We start from the raw sequence: 16,980 nt of genomic DNA on the forward strand, positions 1-16,980 counted from the left end.
TAAGTAGATGAATACGAGTTTCACTCAGCCCACCCTTTAACAGGGGAAGTAGATTACTATGAGCTTCACCCAGCTCACCTTTTAACGAGGGAAGTAGATTACTATGAGCTTCACTCATCTCACCCTTTAACAAGGGAAGTAGATTAATACGAGCTTCACCCAGGTCACCCTTTAACAGGGGAAGTAGATTAATACGAGCTTCACTCAGCTCACCCTTTAACAAGGAAAGTAGTTAACCCCTCATCTTTTTACGAGGGAAGTAGATTACTATGAGCTTCACTCAGCTCACCCTTTAACAAGGGAAGTAGTTAACCCCTCATCTTTTTACGAGGGAAGTAGATTACTATGAGCTTCACTTATCTCACCCTTTAACAAGGGAAGTAGATTAATACGAGCTTCACCCAGGTCACCCTTTAACAGGGGAAGTAGATTAATATGAGCTTCACTCAGCTCACCCTTTAACAAGGGAAGTAGTTAACCCCTCATCTTTTTATCGAGGGAAGAAGATGAAGCTGACCCTTCATTCTTTTAAGGGGGAAAGAGGTATGGTCTTGGCATGGGAGTTATCTCCTCTGACGGTTGTCTCGGGATATTGGCAAATCGTTGACACTTGTCGCACTTTTGAACGAAGTCAAATGCATCTTTCTGCATGGTGGGCTAATAGTATCCTAGTCGGATGGCCTTGTTAGCAAGTGACCTACCCCCAGCATGGTTTCCACAAACTCCTAGGTGGATCTCCCTTAAAATGTAGTCAGCTTCCTCGCTAGAAACGCATCGTAAATATGGCATGGAGAAGCTTCTCTTGTTGAGCACCCCTTTGATAAGCGTATACCTAGCTGCTCGCATCTTGACCTTTCGAGCTTTTGCTCGGTCTGTTGGTCGCACCCCATCCTTGATATATCTGATGATAGGATCTGCCCATTCCACACTCAATATCGCTTGTTGCACTTCAATTTGTCTCTCCTGAGATATAGATGGTTCGTCCAAACATTTCAGTGGTATATTCTTATTGATCTCAGGTTCAATGCAGTAGCTAGCCGGGCTAAAGCGTCTGCTTTCCCATTCTCTTCTCGTGGTATTTGATGAATTGAGAATCTTTGGAAGTGATTCTTTAATTCTTTCACCTTTTGTAGGTAACTCTTCATCTTCTCGTCTCGTGCCTCATATTCCGCTTGAACTTGTCCAGCGACCAGCTCGGAGTCGGTGTAATTGCTCAACCCCTAGGGTATTTGCCACTTTTAATCATGCTATCAAGGCTTCGTACTCTGCTTTATTGTTGGTTGCGTTGAAACCAAACCGAAGTGCGTACTGTATACTTTCTCCCTCTGGGGAGACAAGAACAAGTCCGGCTCCGCTAACCTGAACATTAGATGACCCATCTATGAACAAGTCCCAGACTACTTCTGGGCCCATCTGCTCATTTAAACCTGGTTCTGTCGAAAATTGGGGTTGTTTCTCCTCTTCTGGAGGGGTAAACTCAGCTAAGAAATCAGCCAACACCTGAGCCTTTATTGCTGTTCTTGGCTTATACTGAATGTCGAACTCTTCTAACTCTACTGATCACTTCATCAGTCGACCAGAGCTTTCTGGCTTGTGTAGGACCTGTCGAAGGGGTTGATCTGTTAGGACCACTATCGTATACGCTTGAAAGTATGGTCTCAGTTTCCTGGCGGACACAATTAAAGCAAAGGCCAACTGTTCCATCCTTGGATATCTTTCCTCCGCACCACTAAGTGCTCTGCTCACAAAGTATACTGGCTTTTGGACCCCTTCTTCTTCTCGTATCAGAGCTGAACTGACAGCTGTCGTGGAGACTGCAAGGTATATGTATAGTTCCTCTCCCGGTATGGTTCGAGACAGTAGTGGGGGAGAACTAAGGTATTGCTTTAGTTCTTTGAACACCTGCTCACACTCTGGGGTCCATTCAAACGCATTCCTTAGCACACGAAAGAGAGGTAGACACCTGTCAGTTGACTGAGAGATTAGCTTACTCAAGGCAGCAATCTTCCCTGTTAGTCATTATAGATCCTTGGTTGATCTTGTCGATCTCATGTCAATGACTGCTCGGATCTTCTCTGGATTGGCCTCAATTCCTCTTCTGCTTACCATATATCCCAAGAACTTTCCTGAGGAAACCCCAAAGGCACACTTGCTGGGGTTAAGTTTCATCTTATGCCTCCTAAGTACCTCGAAGGTCTCTTGCAGGTCAGTCAAATGGTCTTCAGCTTTTAAGTTTTTCACCAACATGTCATCAACATATACCTCCATGTTTCTACCAATTTGATGCTTAAACATTGCATTCACTAGCCTTTGGTATGTTGCACCAGCGTTCTTGAGCCCAAACGGCATTACTTTGTAACAGTACAAACCTCTATCAGTGATGAAGGCCATTTTTTCTCTATCTGAGGTGTACATAGATATCTGGTTGTATCCAGAATATGCATCCACGAAACTTAATAGTTTGTGTCCAGCCGTTCCCTCAACGAGCATATCGATTCTTGGGAGAGGAAAGCTGTCATTCGGGCAAGCTTTGTTAAGGTCGGTGAAATCCACACATAGCCTCCACTTTCCATTTGCCTTCTTCACTAAGACCACATTTTCCAGCCAGTCAGGGTAGTACACCTCCTGAATAAAGTTGATTTTTAAGAGTTTTTCCACCTCTTCTGATATAGCCTGATTCCTTTCTGGAACGAAAGTCCTCCTCTTTTGTCTGACAGGTTTAAAGTCAGGATTTACATTTAAGCGGTGCTCCATGATAGTGGGGTCTATACCCGGCATGTCTTCATGGACCCATGTAAATACGTCTCGATTCTTCCTGAGGAATTGAGTAAGTTTATCTTTGATACCTGGGGGAGTAAAGACCCTATACTCACTTTTTTCTCAGGCTCACCGTCACCAAGGATGACCTCTTCTAGCTCCTCTGTAGGTTCCGTTCTATGAAAGTCTGGTTTATCTTTCCCTTCCAGCCCTTCAATCGTAAATGCCTCTTACGATTTTGTTTTTCTAAGAGAGGCGACATAACATTCGCGAGCCATTGTTTGGTCCCTTCTTAGCTCTCCCATACCATATTCAGTTGGGAAGCGCATCAGGAGATGGTAAGTGGACGTGATTGCTTTCATGGCATTCAATGTTGTCCTCCCCAGGATAATATTGTATGATGATGGGCAGTCCACCACTACAAAATCCACCATTACAGTGACCTGCTTTGGATTGGCTCCTGCAGTAACTGGAAGGGTAACTGCCCCCAGTAGATGTACTTTATCGCCTGAAAATCCCACCAGTGGTGATTTCATGGGTCGGAGCTTCTCTCGGCCAATTTTCAATTTCTCGTATGCCCAGGGGGTCATCATGGGGCTGGTGAATTCCCTTGTCATCTTCTTCAGAAAAGGTTATGACCGGCTCCTCAACTCGAGGTAATTTTGTTGGAGGACTTGTCATTCTAACTTCATTCACCTCTGAAAAACTCCGAATACTCCTAGCATGAGCCCTCCGAGCCGAACTCGTCTCACCACCACCAGCGAAGCCACCCGATATAACTTTGATCTCACCTATTGGTTGGTGTTGAGGAGGGCGATCATCTCGGCCCTCCCAGGCTGGGTTGGAGCCTCCTTTTTCATTTCCAGTTGTGAATTTGCGTAAATGACCTTTACGAACAAAGTTCTCGATCTGGTTTTTGAGGTCGAAACAATCTTCTGTGTAATGTCCATGGTCCCGGTGAAACCTACAGTATTTACCTAAAGACCTCTTTGTTGGATCAGCTTTTAGCTTTGGCGGCCATTTCAATGATGCGTTATCTTGAATCTGCAGAAAGACTTGATCTACAGATGTATTTAGGGGGTATAGTTATTATACCTGCGTGGGCTCACTGGGTGGCGAGACGATCTGTCAGCCTGGTTGTTTGAGAATTTATTGTACTTCGATTCCTTTTCCTCCCTAGTGTTAGGTGCTGGCCTCTTCTTCTCCGACCTCTTATCTTCACCATCTTTGTTTTTTCGTGCATTCATAGCATCCTCAGCGTTCATGTGCTTCCATGCTCTAACCATCAACTCTGTCATGCTTGTAGAGGCTTCTTTTGATAAGGAAAATAGGAACTTAGAAGTCTATAGTCCTCCCATAAAAGCTGTGAGGGCAACCTTGTCGTCCACCTCTTCTACCTGCAGCATATCAGCGTTAAAACGACTTATGTAACCACGAAGAGGCTTTCCCTTCTGCTGTTTCACATTCAATAAGTGTGTTGCTGTCTCCTATGCCTCTGCCCAGCGATGAAGTGTCCAATGAATTGTTTGCTCAACTCATTAAAGATTTCAATGGAGCCTGGCTTTAATTTATTGAACCAAGGACGAGCCCAACCCTTTAGTGTGGTAGGGAAAACCCTGCACATAATCTCATCCGGTACGACTTGCAAATACATAAGAGCTTTGTAGGTCTCCAAATGATCGAGAGGGTCCCGCGTCCCATCGAAGCTCTCAAGAGTTGGCATATTAAATTTGCTAGGTAGAGGACAACTCATAACATAACAGCGAGGCTAAATGCTAGGTTGGTCTTCTGTACCAGATCGTTCACTGTGGCCTGGCCCTTCCCTTTCATTGCTTGCATGACGTCTTTGACCCTAGTTCTCAGATCTTGCATCTACAGATTGAAATAAGTGACGTCTTCAGTCTTGTCACCAACACAACCAGAGGTACCTGCACGGAGCCTGGTATTATTCCGTTCAAGAGACCGATGGTGATGGCTTCTCTGTTGATCCCCTATTTGACTAAGCTCAGCGTCGTTGTCAATCCTACGGGAGTCATTCTTGGGTACTTCATTATTCTCCACCTCATTAAGGGCGGCTAAGTGTTGTAGAATCATTGAATTTTTCTGGACTAATTGGTTCATTCCCTTATTTAGGGTTTAAACCTGTTGTTCCAACGCTGTGACGCGTTCCTGATCGTTTGGGACAGCGGGGGGTTGCCTCGTCGAGTCCCCTTGATCAGAAGTTTGCAACGCTTCGTATTCACCAGCAACCAGACCAGATCGCAATCGAACCATACTTTATTTAGAGAACTAAAATCGTTCCCACAGACGGCGCCAACTGTTGATGATGGATTCTGCGCAACCTGGATCTGATCTGACTTCCTGAATAAAGAGAGGAAAAAGTGATCCTACGAACACCGGTGTGTTACCGGTGGATTAGGCTCCGACGAACAAGTCAGTGTGAATGATAATCTCCCTGGAATCGTTCCCACAGACGGCGCTAACTGTATAATTTAAATATCCATAAACTTTCTTTTTCTTTTCTGTTTTTTTATTTTCGCTTACAGTGATGGAGCTGCTCCTAAAATTGGCTGGCTGATATTTTAGGTTCCTTATTATGTATTCTATGTTTTGATGTAGTTGAAAAGGCATTTATGTCCATGAAATATGTATGCCCATTGAAACTAGTAATTTTAGTTTGATCATGAGTAGGTAACATTTGTACTGCTTTGTTTCCTTTCCATTTTAAATATAAAACTTGTTATTAGGTATTAGTAATTTAAAAATGTGGTAATTAATTGTTTTTACCTTCTTCATCTCTTATAAAACCAACTGTGTGTGACACTGAAATTAAAGAAAGAGATGGTCGAGGAGAGCAAGTCATTTTAAAAGGGTATATTGGTCAGATGGTCTAATTAATGGCTGCTCAATGAGGTGGAGAATAATGAGCCGACCTTAATGAGGTGGAGAATAATGAATGTTTCTGGAATGAAGCTTAATGAGGTGGAGAATAATGAATGTTTCTGGAATGAAACTTAATGAGGTGGAGTACTTCATTGTTCAAAAGCTATTGAATGTTTCTGGAATGAAGCTTCATTTTTTTGCTGTGGTGTTTATAAGTTGGTATTGGAAAAAAAATGTCGCTTTATTTTGTAGATCAATTGAAAAGACACAAACATAATTTGAGCATATAAAATGAACAAGACTGACAAGATCAATTATCAAAATGAAAAGTAATCTGTAATCTTGTTCTACAGACTTTAAATTCGACCAAAATAAAATGTCTGTTTTTCATAAAGTTATATTCTACAAACAATTTTATAATATAGAGAGAAATATTTCACTTTGTGTTGAGGAGATAAAGCACAAAAAGGTTAACGACTACTCATCACAAATTTCGAATTACCTTTTACCCTAATACACAATGCCACAATAATTTGAAGTGATGCGAAAGCTAAAATTTCATTTAACAAAATACTATAAAGGGTTAAGTGTAATAAATCCCCCTAAACTATTGTCCCTTTGCAAATAACCCCCTGAATTAAAAACCGCCTCCTGAACTATTAATTTGTTGCAATTAAGGACAAATTCATCACAAAAGACTATTTTACCCTTTCTCATTAAAATTTTCATTTCTTATTTAATTATTTTTATTATCTTTTCTCTTATGTAAATATTAATTATACTATTTACCTTAATTTTATTTTTAGTATTAATTTATCATAAAAATGAAAAAAAAAATAGATAAATAGATTTGTAACTACCATTTTCTAAATTGATTAACTTATTATTAAAATTTTATTATTTATAATAAAACTTATGATAACCAATTTAAATATTTTTATTGTAAAATAATATCATTTTTTTCATACAATATATTGATGAAAATAAATAAAATACTTTTGAAAAAAATACCTTCTTTTCATGTAATATATTCACTAAAAATAAAAAAATTAATTAATTTTTAAAAAAATATTATACTAATTTTTTTATTTAAATAATTAATTAAAAAATTAAAGGTAAATTTTGCAAATTTAATGAAAAATATCTCATCAAATTCGTATGATTTTTTTCATAATTTATTTAGATACGAAAAATATATTAAATGTAATTCAATAAGAAGGGGCATTATGGTCATTTAATAAAATATAGTATAGTCATTGGGGTGTGTTGCAACAAAATGAGATAGTTTAGGGAGCTTTATGCACAAAATATAGTTCAGGAATTATTTGTAAATTCAAACATAATTTAAGGAGGTTTTTTTGCACTTCATCCTACTATAAATTAAAGTGGTGTTTCGCATCTTACATTCACCCAAATCTTGATTTTAGAGAAAAGTAAATTGGAGTTAAGGGGAACACTTTTTTCTTATTTATACTAGGATGTCTGACTTATTGTCACTGCAAGAAATAAGAAATAAAAAATAAAAAATTGAAGGACAACCCTCCATTAATGCAGGGATGTTGAAGTTGGGACTTAAAAGTTAACTCCACACAGTTCAGAAAAGTAATTTAAGGAGGTTTTTTTTGCACTTTATCCTACTATAAATTAAAGTGGTGTTTCGCATCTTACATTCACTCAAATCTTGATTTTAGAGAAAAGTAAATTGGAGTTAAGGGGAACACTTTTTTCTTATTTATACTAGGATGTCTGACTTATTGTCACTGCAAGAAATAAGAAATAAAAAATAAAAAATTGAAGGACAACCCTCCATTAATGCAGGGATGTTGAAGTTGGGACTTAAAAGTTAACTCCACACAGTTCAGAAAAGTAACCCCAAAATCAGCCCCGTACGGCAGCTTGATTTTATAAGACTCCCCGCATCCACAGGTAAATGCCCGCGACCGGGCTAGACTGATTTAATAAACAAACTTTGAAAGTCAGTTACATGAACCAGAATTCTAAGAGTTGTTCGTACTTCATGAACAATTATACACATATATATATTTTGATGTTTACAGTAAACATCTATTATATATATTGATCTTTATAGTAATCATGTAATATACTTATTGGTCTCAAAATATTTGTTTATCTTTTTATTTTGAAATGTCTTAAAAAAATGTGTCCTATTTCAAAATTAGATGTACTATAACATTATCAAATTATCTTTTTAATTGTATTTGTATTAATTACGGAACAATATTTTGTCTTTTAAAATGATATATTTGAAACTTTACTCTTATCAATACAATTAAAAATTATTAAAACTTCACTATCATGAAAAATTAGATTCCAACTTCGGAACAAAAAGAGAATAGGTTACTGTCTATGTACAATAACAAAATTTCTTTGGATTATTAAATTAGGTGCCAGCAGGTTTGGAATTGAAATTATTACGCAACTTATAATTACATTGAATGTTTAATTTAAAAAAAGTTTTAAAAAAAATGGTTAAAGTATCATTCTCTAAAAATAATATATATATTAAAATGGTGATATCACATACAATTACAAACTATCATTTGATATCAATTAGCTACGCCTGGATTAATATTCTATTAGAGGTTTTAAACTTTAAGAATGCGGATGCTCCTGGACACTGAGTTTGATACTCTCTCTACTAATTTCTTTCTATTGATTACTATTCTCCATTAGGAGTAGATACATCTACACCGGTAGACACTTGGGACAGATAAATTTGGCTCGTTTTAGAAAAAATAACATATATATATATATAAATTCGGCATGGGTGGCAGCGGTAATAATACTTTATGTAAAGCATGATTAATCTTTTCTTAGTTCCCTCCCATACTTCATCAACTCTTATGATAAATTATGAAATAAATTAAAAAAACGCATGGTATACATGAATAATTCTAAATAAATGTTTATGAAAAGTTTTACTTAATCCTTCATCAATTTATAAGCAAAACTATAGAGGCTTATCATATATTCCTACAAATAGAAATGTGCCAATTAAGTGTATGTTTGGCTTTTAATTTATTTCGGACAACTATCCTTCACATTGATCAAATGAGAAATCGGTCTTAACCCCTGCAAATACCATATGCTAACCTTTGATTAACACATTGTATTCACTCTCAATTGATCAACATCACATGGCCGAATTAAATTTTTTTAAAGGGAAACAATGTAATCCTAAAATTTAGTGGGTATCATTTGTAAAAGACCTCAGAAGGGCAAGGTTGCAAATGAACCAAACCATCTCTAGTAGTAAATTGTTCAGGCTTACAATATATTTATGAAAGCTCTTCTGACAAGCACCTATTTGTGCTTGGGTTAAAGCATTATCCAACTTAGAAATGTATTTCATGAAGTTATGTTTTACTAGCAATTTATTCGTTCACATGACATAATATAATTTTTGCCCTAGAAAAAAACATTTCACCCTATGTTATGGATTTCCAATTTCATCATCTGTAAGGTTTTTTTTCTCACGTAGAATGTCAGGGCTTAAATTTCCATAGAGGCAAAGTCGGGGTGTGAGTCTCAATTAATATCATAAGGATTAGCACCATATTTACAGGCATTTCGGTCAAATGATTCTCCAACAAAAACTTACTATGCCTTTCACATGTCAGTTTCAGCAATAAAATGTTGGAACTTCCTTTGCAGATAACACAAGGATATACTAATTCACGGAAAATTAACCAACCTACTTTTAACTTCACAGTACTGTTGCATTTTCCGAGCTTGAGCCATGGCCGTATTAGAGCTTTCGTTTTTTGTATTCTTGCCAGCTGCGTAACACACATACAATCCGATTGAAATCTTTGTTCTGGTATAGAGCCAAAAAAAAAAAAAAAAAATGTTACTATTTTGACAAATAAGATCACTAACAATACCATAGCGATATGTTCAACAGCATCAGAGAAAGAAATGTAGAACTTATCTGGACTCACCACATCAGGTTTGTCTATCCCCATCCCAAAAGCAATTGTAGGCTTGCACCAGACACAACATGGACCTCTCATGTGTACCATTTCTTTTGAAAGGAAATTCCTCTGGCGAGCTACTACACCGGCATGGTAATAGTCTGTTTTAATTTTACATTTCTCATTCAAAAACTTTGAGACCTCCACGCATTCACTTTTCGAAAGGCAGTGCACAATTCCACACAAATTCTTGAACCGATCATTCAGTAGTTTTCCGAGCTGCTATAGGGGTTCCTTGGTCTTCTCAAGGACAAGAGCATGTGGGATCCTTCAAGCATTTTGCAGATGAGATCGAGGAACAATATGTGTTATATTAAAATTCAGAAAGAAAACTGGGGTTGGTAAAACCTTCATGAAAATTTGGGAAATCCTGTTTTCTACAACCAGTAGCTGGAAGCTGCACAAAGAGCAGCATCATACATCAAAACGGTTTAAAGCTTCAAACAATATAACACATGAAAGGCAACAATCAAGCACTCACAAGGCACCAATATTTGATGGTACTACTTCTTGAGGTCCAATCTCTGCTAAATTTTTAAAGGTTAAAAACACGAATTTAGAGGGTTTCCGAGCCAACTTAGTACGAATTTAGAGGGTTTCCCATTACTAAATTTTCCATTGGTAATGGGATTATGGACTTGGATTCTCTCATGTCCCTTATCCCCTCTTGCTTCATCTTGTGCCCTAGTAAATCAACACTGCATCACAATACAACACCCATGCAACGACAATGTGACACCTATGCAACATATTACATCGTTGCTGCAACGTTATAACAACATTAAATCGAGAATTTAACACCTTTACGTAGTTGTTGCATTGTCAATTTAAAATTTTTGCATTAACAATATAAAGTTGTTGTGTTGCTGATTTAAATGCACATGACCAAAAAGAGAGGATCCTGATCCATGGGATTATAGTCCCAACACGTAAACTTAGAAGCAAACCATAGTATGAGATATTAGACTGAACAGGGCAATATTTGATTTCTCCATATAAATAGGCCTAAATTCACAAAAATTAGTACACAAATGATTTCCTAAATCCTCAAGAAATAAATGCTTTAAGAATTCTACAGCATTTCAACTCCATTTAAAAATTAGAATAATTCTGAAATTTACCACATCATATAAATATGTCATTTTCATTTTAAAAGTCCCAAATGTAAATATTGATACTAAAAATGTTTTGCATATAACTAAACTAGCACTTATGTAAAACAAAACACAGTACTTTTGGAATTCCAAACCGATTTCAAAACACAATCGCATCTCCACTGAAATAAGTCTATACGTATGAATATATACATATGAGAGGGCATATAAATTTATATGTATTCTAGGGTGTTATTTTTTTTTTTGTTAAGGAGTGAACGAATACCGTAAAGATGAAATTTAACCCGAAATCGAGCGCCAAGCTAAGTAACCCAGTTCTCTCTACTTCCAGATCATGATCGTCCATATCTTCTCTCCCATTGAATCGCTCAACCGTTGATGAGCTTCCCGCGCCTTTTATCAGTCATGAAAGCCTGTATTGGAGAGACTGTTTTAAGAGATCTTCATAGCTTGAAGGGCTAGCATGTCTTTCGGGTATGGGTTGGGCCAATAAATACGGGCCTAGGCCAAATTTTATCACCCAGGCCCAATGTATATATATATATGTTCACACTCAGGCCCAGTTTTGTTGACTGAAATTTAAGGAAAATTTTAAGAAAAAGTGATATGAAAAGAAAAAATGGCTTAAAATTCTTGAAAATTGTTGTATGAAAATAGAGATCAATATCTTTTAATTATATTGAAATAATTTCTAATGTTAAATTTTTGAGAACTGATTTAAAAAAATGGAATAAAATATACATTTAGTCATTCCCATCTTCACTATACTAACACGTTTCTTGTATTAATAAAATAAGTAAATAAAAGTGTGGATTGTGTATTTCAATTTATTTTTAAGTCTCATTTAGTGTAGTCCTGAAATTTAATGGCATATTATTGGTAATGTGATTAGGAAATGGTTGAAATACACTCTGTTTGCATGTTATAAAAGTCTTTGGATGTGCGCCTACTTGAGTTAGACTGATTTAACAAACAAACTCTAAAAATCAATTCCTTGTAGTCTGTTTTTTAAAGATCCGTTTGGATTTAGTGATTTGGAGCAATTTGGAAAGAAAAAAAAAAAAGAAAGGATAATGAAAATCGGAGTTGAATAACTCTTAGCGAAAAGAAAAGAAATGATTGGGAGAGATAGCTATCTCTCCAATTCTCTAATATGTTATCCTCATCAGATGAAAAGATTTGGAGGAAGGAAAGGATAGTGAGTAAGTAGTATTTTTATAATCTCGAAACTATCTTCTTATAAAATTTGACTCTCATCTTATAATATTTTATAAAACCGTTATAATAGTAATTTAATTTTACCATTTCATTTCTTTTCTCTACTCTATTTTTTCCAAATAGGTATGCTGTCATTTATTTTATTTTCTTCTCTCTCACAATTTATCCAAACATGAATAAATTTATTGCTATTATTTCTATGCTGTCATTTATTTTATTTTCTCTCACAATTTATCCAAACATGAATAAATTTATTGCTATTATTTCTTTTCTTTTCTTTTATATTTATTAAAAAAAAAATGCGGCTTCGTTTGGATACATAGAGAGAAAAGGAAGGATAACATTAGTTATGAAAAAAAAAAAAAAAAAAAGAAGAAGAAGAAGAAGAAGAAAGGATATCAATAATTTTTATTTATTTTTTGATAAAGAAAAAAGGAAATGATATATAAGATTCCTGTTCGGATAAGACACAGAAAGAAAAAGATAATAACAAAATTACTATCCTATCCTTTTATATTTCTTTGTAGTTTCTTTGACTCCCTTTTCTATATAAATTATGAACAATGCTTACCTCAGGAATTCCCTACTTATACTGATGTCGACCACTCACAACTTGACACTTGTTAAAAAAAAAAAAAAAAAAAAATTAAACATAGATCAATCAGATCTTTTTACGGGTTTTTTTTCTCAGGTCTAAGATTTTATCAGGGTCTGTGCGTTCTCTTTCTATCACAAAGTTAAGAAAATTCCGACAAACCACCACCCCCACCAATCCCTCTGTTTTCCCTTCTCATCACCACCAAGTTTCCTACACTCCTCCTATTTCTTCTTTCCCTTCTCATCACCACCAAGTTTCCTACACTCCTCCTATTTCTTCTTTCCCTTCTCATCACCACCAAGTTCAACCGCAAGAAGAGAGGGGCCAAAATATGTTCTTTTATTCTCCCAAATTTTTCTACAATTCATCTATCAATATTGTTAATTCCTGAGATTTATAGAAACCAGATTAAAAATAGAAAAGAAAACAGTAAACTCCGGGAAGGCTTCACCTCATAAACAGAAAAGACACCACAACCCCTTTGAATGGTGTATAAGGTACAAAGATTTAGGAAACCATCTCCAAGGATTGGCAACAAACCAGTCCAATTTTCGGCGCGGGATTGGCCGCCAACTTCACACAAACTCTGTAATGGGTTTTGGATTTTTGAAAGCACATTTTACACACTGATTTTTCGCAAAGGAAAACTCCATCTTCTACTGTACCAGAGCTCGAGTCATCGTGAAATTTCTCACACAACTCAGTTCTGAATCCATCTCACGCAACGGACCACTTTTTTCTCTGCTCTGAAATAGCCTGATTCAACTCCCTCATCTGTCGCCAACTCCAGAAGGTTAGATCCTCTTTCCCTTTGGACCACCCATAGAAAGATTCAACTGATTCATTTAAATATTTTTTTTTTTGACAAGTGTCAATGTAAGAGTGGTCCACGTCAACATAAGAAAGAGAGGCCTGCTGATGCGGCCTAAGGCAATCTTTTTCCATAAATTATACCATATATATAGACAACCCCTAATATGATTCTATATATTTAGACAACCCCTATGATTCCTTATTCTTATAACCAAACCAAGGACGAAACATGATAAGATTTTGATCTTATCCTGTGAAGCACGAACACTCCTCTCAGGGGTCCCGTACCAGTGTCGGACACTTTCGGACACGGACACATGTGTCCGACACTTTTGTGAAGTGTCCAGAAATTATTTTTTATTATACAATTTATTTTCTCTTACTTCCTCTCTCAGTCTCTCATCTTCTTCAATTATCTATGTACATGAACAAGACATTTTTTTTTTTTAAGTTACATGAACAAGACTTTGTGAAAGACTGAAAGTATATATGTTTATTCATGTACATATTTAGCCCATTATAGTTATGTCTCTTCTGCACATCTTCGTTTGGAATTTGGATCAACTTTATTTTTCATTTATTTTGTGTTGTCTTGTCCATGTTTTTCTTATAACAGAGATGAAATTATTGAAATTGGTCCTGTTATGTTTGTTATTAGAAAAATGTATGTGCAAAGTTCTAGTAGTTATATCTTGAATATATAATTATATATATATATATATATATATATATATATATATTATATTTTATAGGCATATCCCACCGTGTTCGTCTCTTATTTTTTTAAAATTTATCGTATCACCGTATCCGTGCTTCATAGATCTTATCCCTTCTCTTCCCCATTCCCTTCCTATGATGTTCTCCTTATGTCATCTTTTCCACCTCTTTCTCATCTGGTTGATTCAGTCTCTCTCTCCTAGCGAATCTCTTATCCTTTCCTTGAACATGATATATATATATATATATATATATATATATATATATATATATAAAGAACTTACAAGAAATAATAAATTTCAATATCTAATTTTGGAGGCTAATTTTTGTATATTGAAAATGCCACTGCTTTTCTTTGCTGGCGAGAGGTGATTTGGACAGATTATCTCTAAAAATATCCTTCCCAATTAATTCTTTTATCTTCAAAACCTCCCCTCCAAATACCATACTCCTTATCCTTTAATTTATCCCCTAAATCTTTCCATCCAAACAAGATTACAAGAAAGTGAAATATATTACAAATATGCTACTACTACTCAAACCAATTTACTGATTGTATTATTAAACAATTCAAACAAGCCTAAAAGATTATATATATATTTCACTTTCCTTAGTTTCCTCCCATATCTCATAGTCTCTTGTGATAAAATATATTAGAATACTTAATTGATATTAAATAAATGTCTATGAAAATGTTTACTTTACATATCCTTCACTAATTCATAAACAAATCTATCGAGTCTTCCATGACAATATATGTTGACAAAGTTCATTCAAATGATATGGTAACACACATAGGTAAAAAAATTGTGACCACTATTGTCATGCAAGAAATACTCATTTAAACACACTTGATAATAGTTTTAACTTTATAATTGTTAATAAATCCAACTTATGAGGCTAATTCAGACTTCTTGAAACAAACCTTTTCCCAACACATCATATTGACCTACCAATTGATAAACAACACGTGGCCCGAATTAAAATATTTTAAAGGGCAAACAATGTAGTCCTAAAATTTAGTGGGTATGGTTTGTAAATGACCTTAGAAGGGGCAAGGTTGCAAATGAACCAGACCATCTCTAGTAGTAAATTGTTCAGGCTTAGGAAACACGTTCAATTAAAATCTGCTTACAATTTATAAAGTGCCTTTTGAAAAAAACCTATTTATGTTTGGGTTAAAGCAATATCTAATTTGAAATGTATGTCACACTTTTAATAGGTAATGGGATTATGGACTTATATCCTCTCATGTCCCTTATTCCATCTTGTAGTATAATAAATCAGCAGTGCAACACATTATATAACAATGCAATACGTTTGCATCAAAGATGTAATACTTATGCAACATATTACATCGTGTTGTAATGCTACAATATCATTAAATCGAGAATTTAATATTTTTACGTAGTTGTTATATTGTCGATTTAAAGTTGTTGCGTTATCAATTTAAATTTGCACAACCAAAAAGAGAAGATCCTGATCAATGGGATTATAGTCCCAACAAGTAAACTTTGAAGGAAACCATAGCATGAGATATTAGAGTGAACAGAGCAATAATATTTGATTTCTCCAGATAAACAGGCCTAAACTAGCAAAAATTAGTACATAAATGATTTCCCAAGTTTTAAATGAAGAACTAATTTTGGAATTATAGAGCATTTCAATTCCATTGAAAAATTAGAATAATTCTAAAATTTACCACATCATAAAAATATGTTTTTCATTTTCATTTTCAAAAGTTCCATATCAACTAGCACCGCAAATTGAACTAATATAAAACAAATTGAATGCAAAACACGTATAGGGAGGCTCTGTTGTAAGAGATCTTCAGACCTAGAAGGGCTAGTGAGTCTCTCGGGTATGGATTGGCCCAATCAATAATCGGGCCTTGGCCCAGTTTCATCTCCCAGGCCCAATATATATGTTCACACCTAGGCCCAGTTCACCTCAATTTTTTTTTGCTCCCAATATATATTATTGACTGAAACTTTTAAGGAAAATTTTAAAAATAAGTTTCATTTTTTTTCGGGGAAAAGAAAAAGTGATATGAAAAGAAAAAAAACGGCATAGAATTTCTTGAACAAGTGTTATGAGAGATCTTCATCAATAATTATATATATATACGTGTGTGTGTGTGTATATATATATATGGATGTTTACTGTAAAAACATGTATCATATGTGTTTGCCTCTAACTATAAGTTTAATTTTACTACAACATCGAATGGGGTTCAATAACAAATCATTCGTCAGGTTATTGAACTAGGTCGCATGAGTCAATATAGGTAACATTCATAAGAGATAGAAAATGGAGTTACAATGATTTTTTGTCAAATCAGTTAAGGAGTTTGTCTTCTTTTTTTATTTTTTTTCTCCTTATTTATTTATTTTTATTTCTCCTTTTTATGGATATGTGTGGACCACTTTGAGCCCTAGTCCTTTCATTGATGCCAATACTAGGAGGAAGGTAATAATTAAAATTTGTATAACGTATTTTTTTAATTATTTTTTAATTAAAATTTAAGTTTTGACATACATTAGAGTTGATGAAAATGAAACTCTCTTCTGGTGTGTCTTTATAAATAAAAAAAATAGTAACCTCAAAAAAATTGGATGAAAGTATACTATTTCATATAGTATTTTCCCCTAATTTTAAAAATGGTAATATCATATACTGATATATATTACAAATTAGCATTTTATATCAGAATGTTCTGCAAACTAACATTTATTAGGTATTCCAATGTGTACCCTTCAATTCAATAGTTGCACTAAACTATAACTCTGTTGGGAATCAAAATCTTTGGGATTTGGATTTAGAATTGGATTGGAGTCAAAACAGAATTTCATTTTTGTATTTGGAATAAATTGGAATTTTAAAA

This window comes from Cornus florida, unplaced genomic scaffold (genome assembly GCF_030987335.1).
Source record: "Cornus florida cultivar Cherokee Brave unplaced genomic scaffold, ASM3098733v1 CherokeeBrave_3.0.0_Hap2_Chr03, whole genome shotgun sequence".
Classification (NCBI taxonomy): domain Eukaryota; kingdom Viridiplantae; phylum Streptophyta; class Magnoliopsida; order Cornales; family Cornaceae; genus Cornus; species Cornus florida.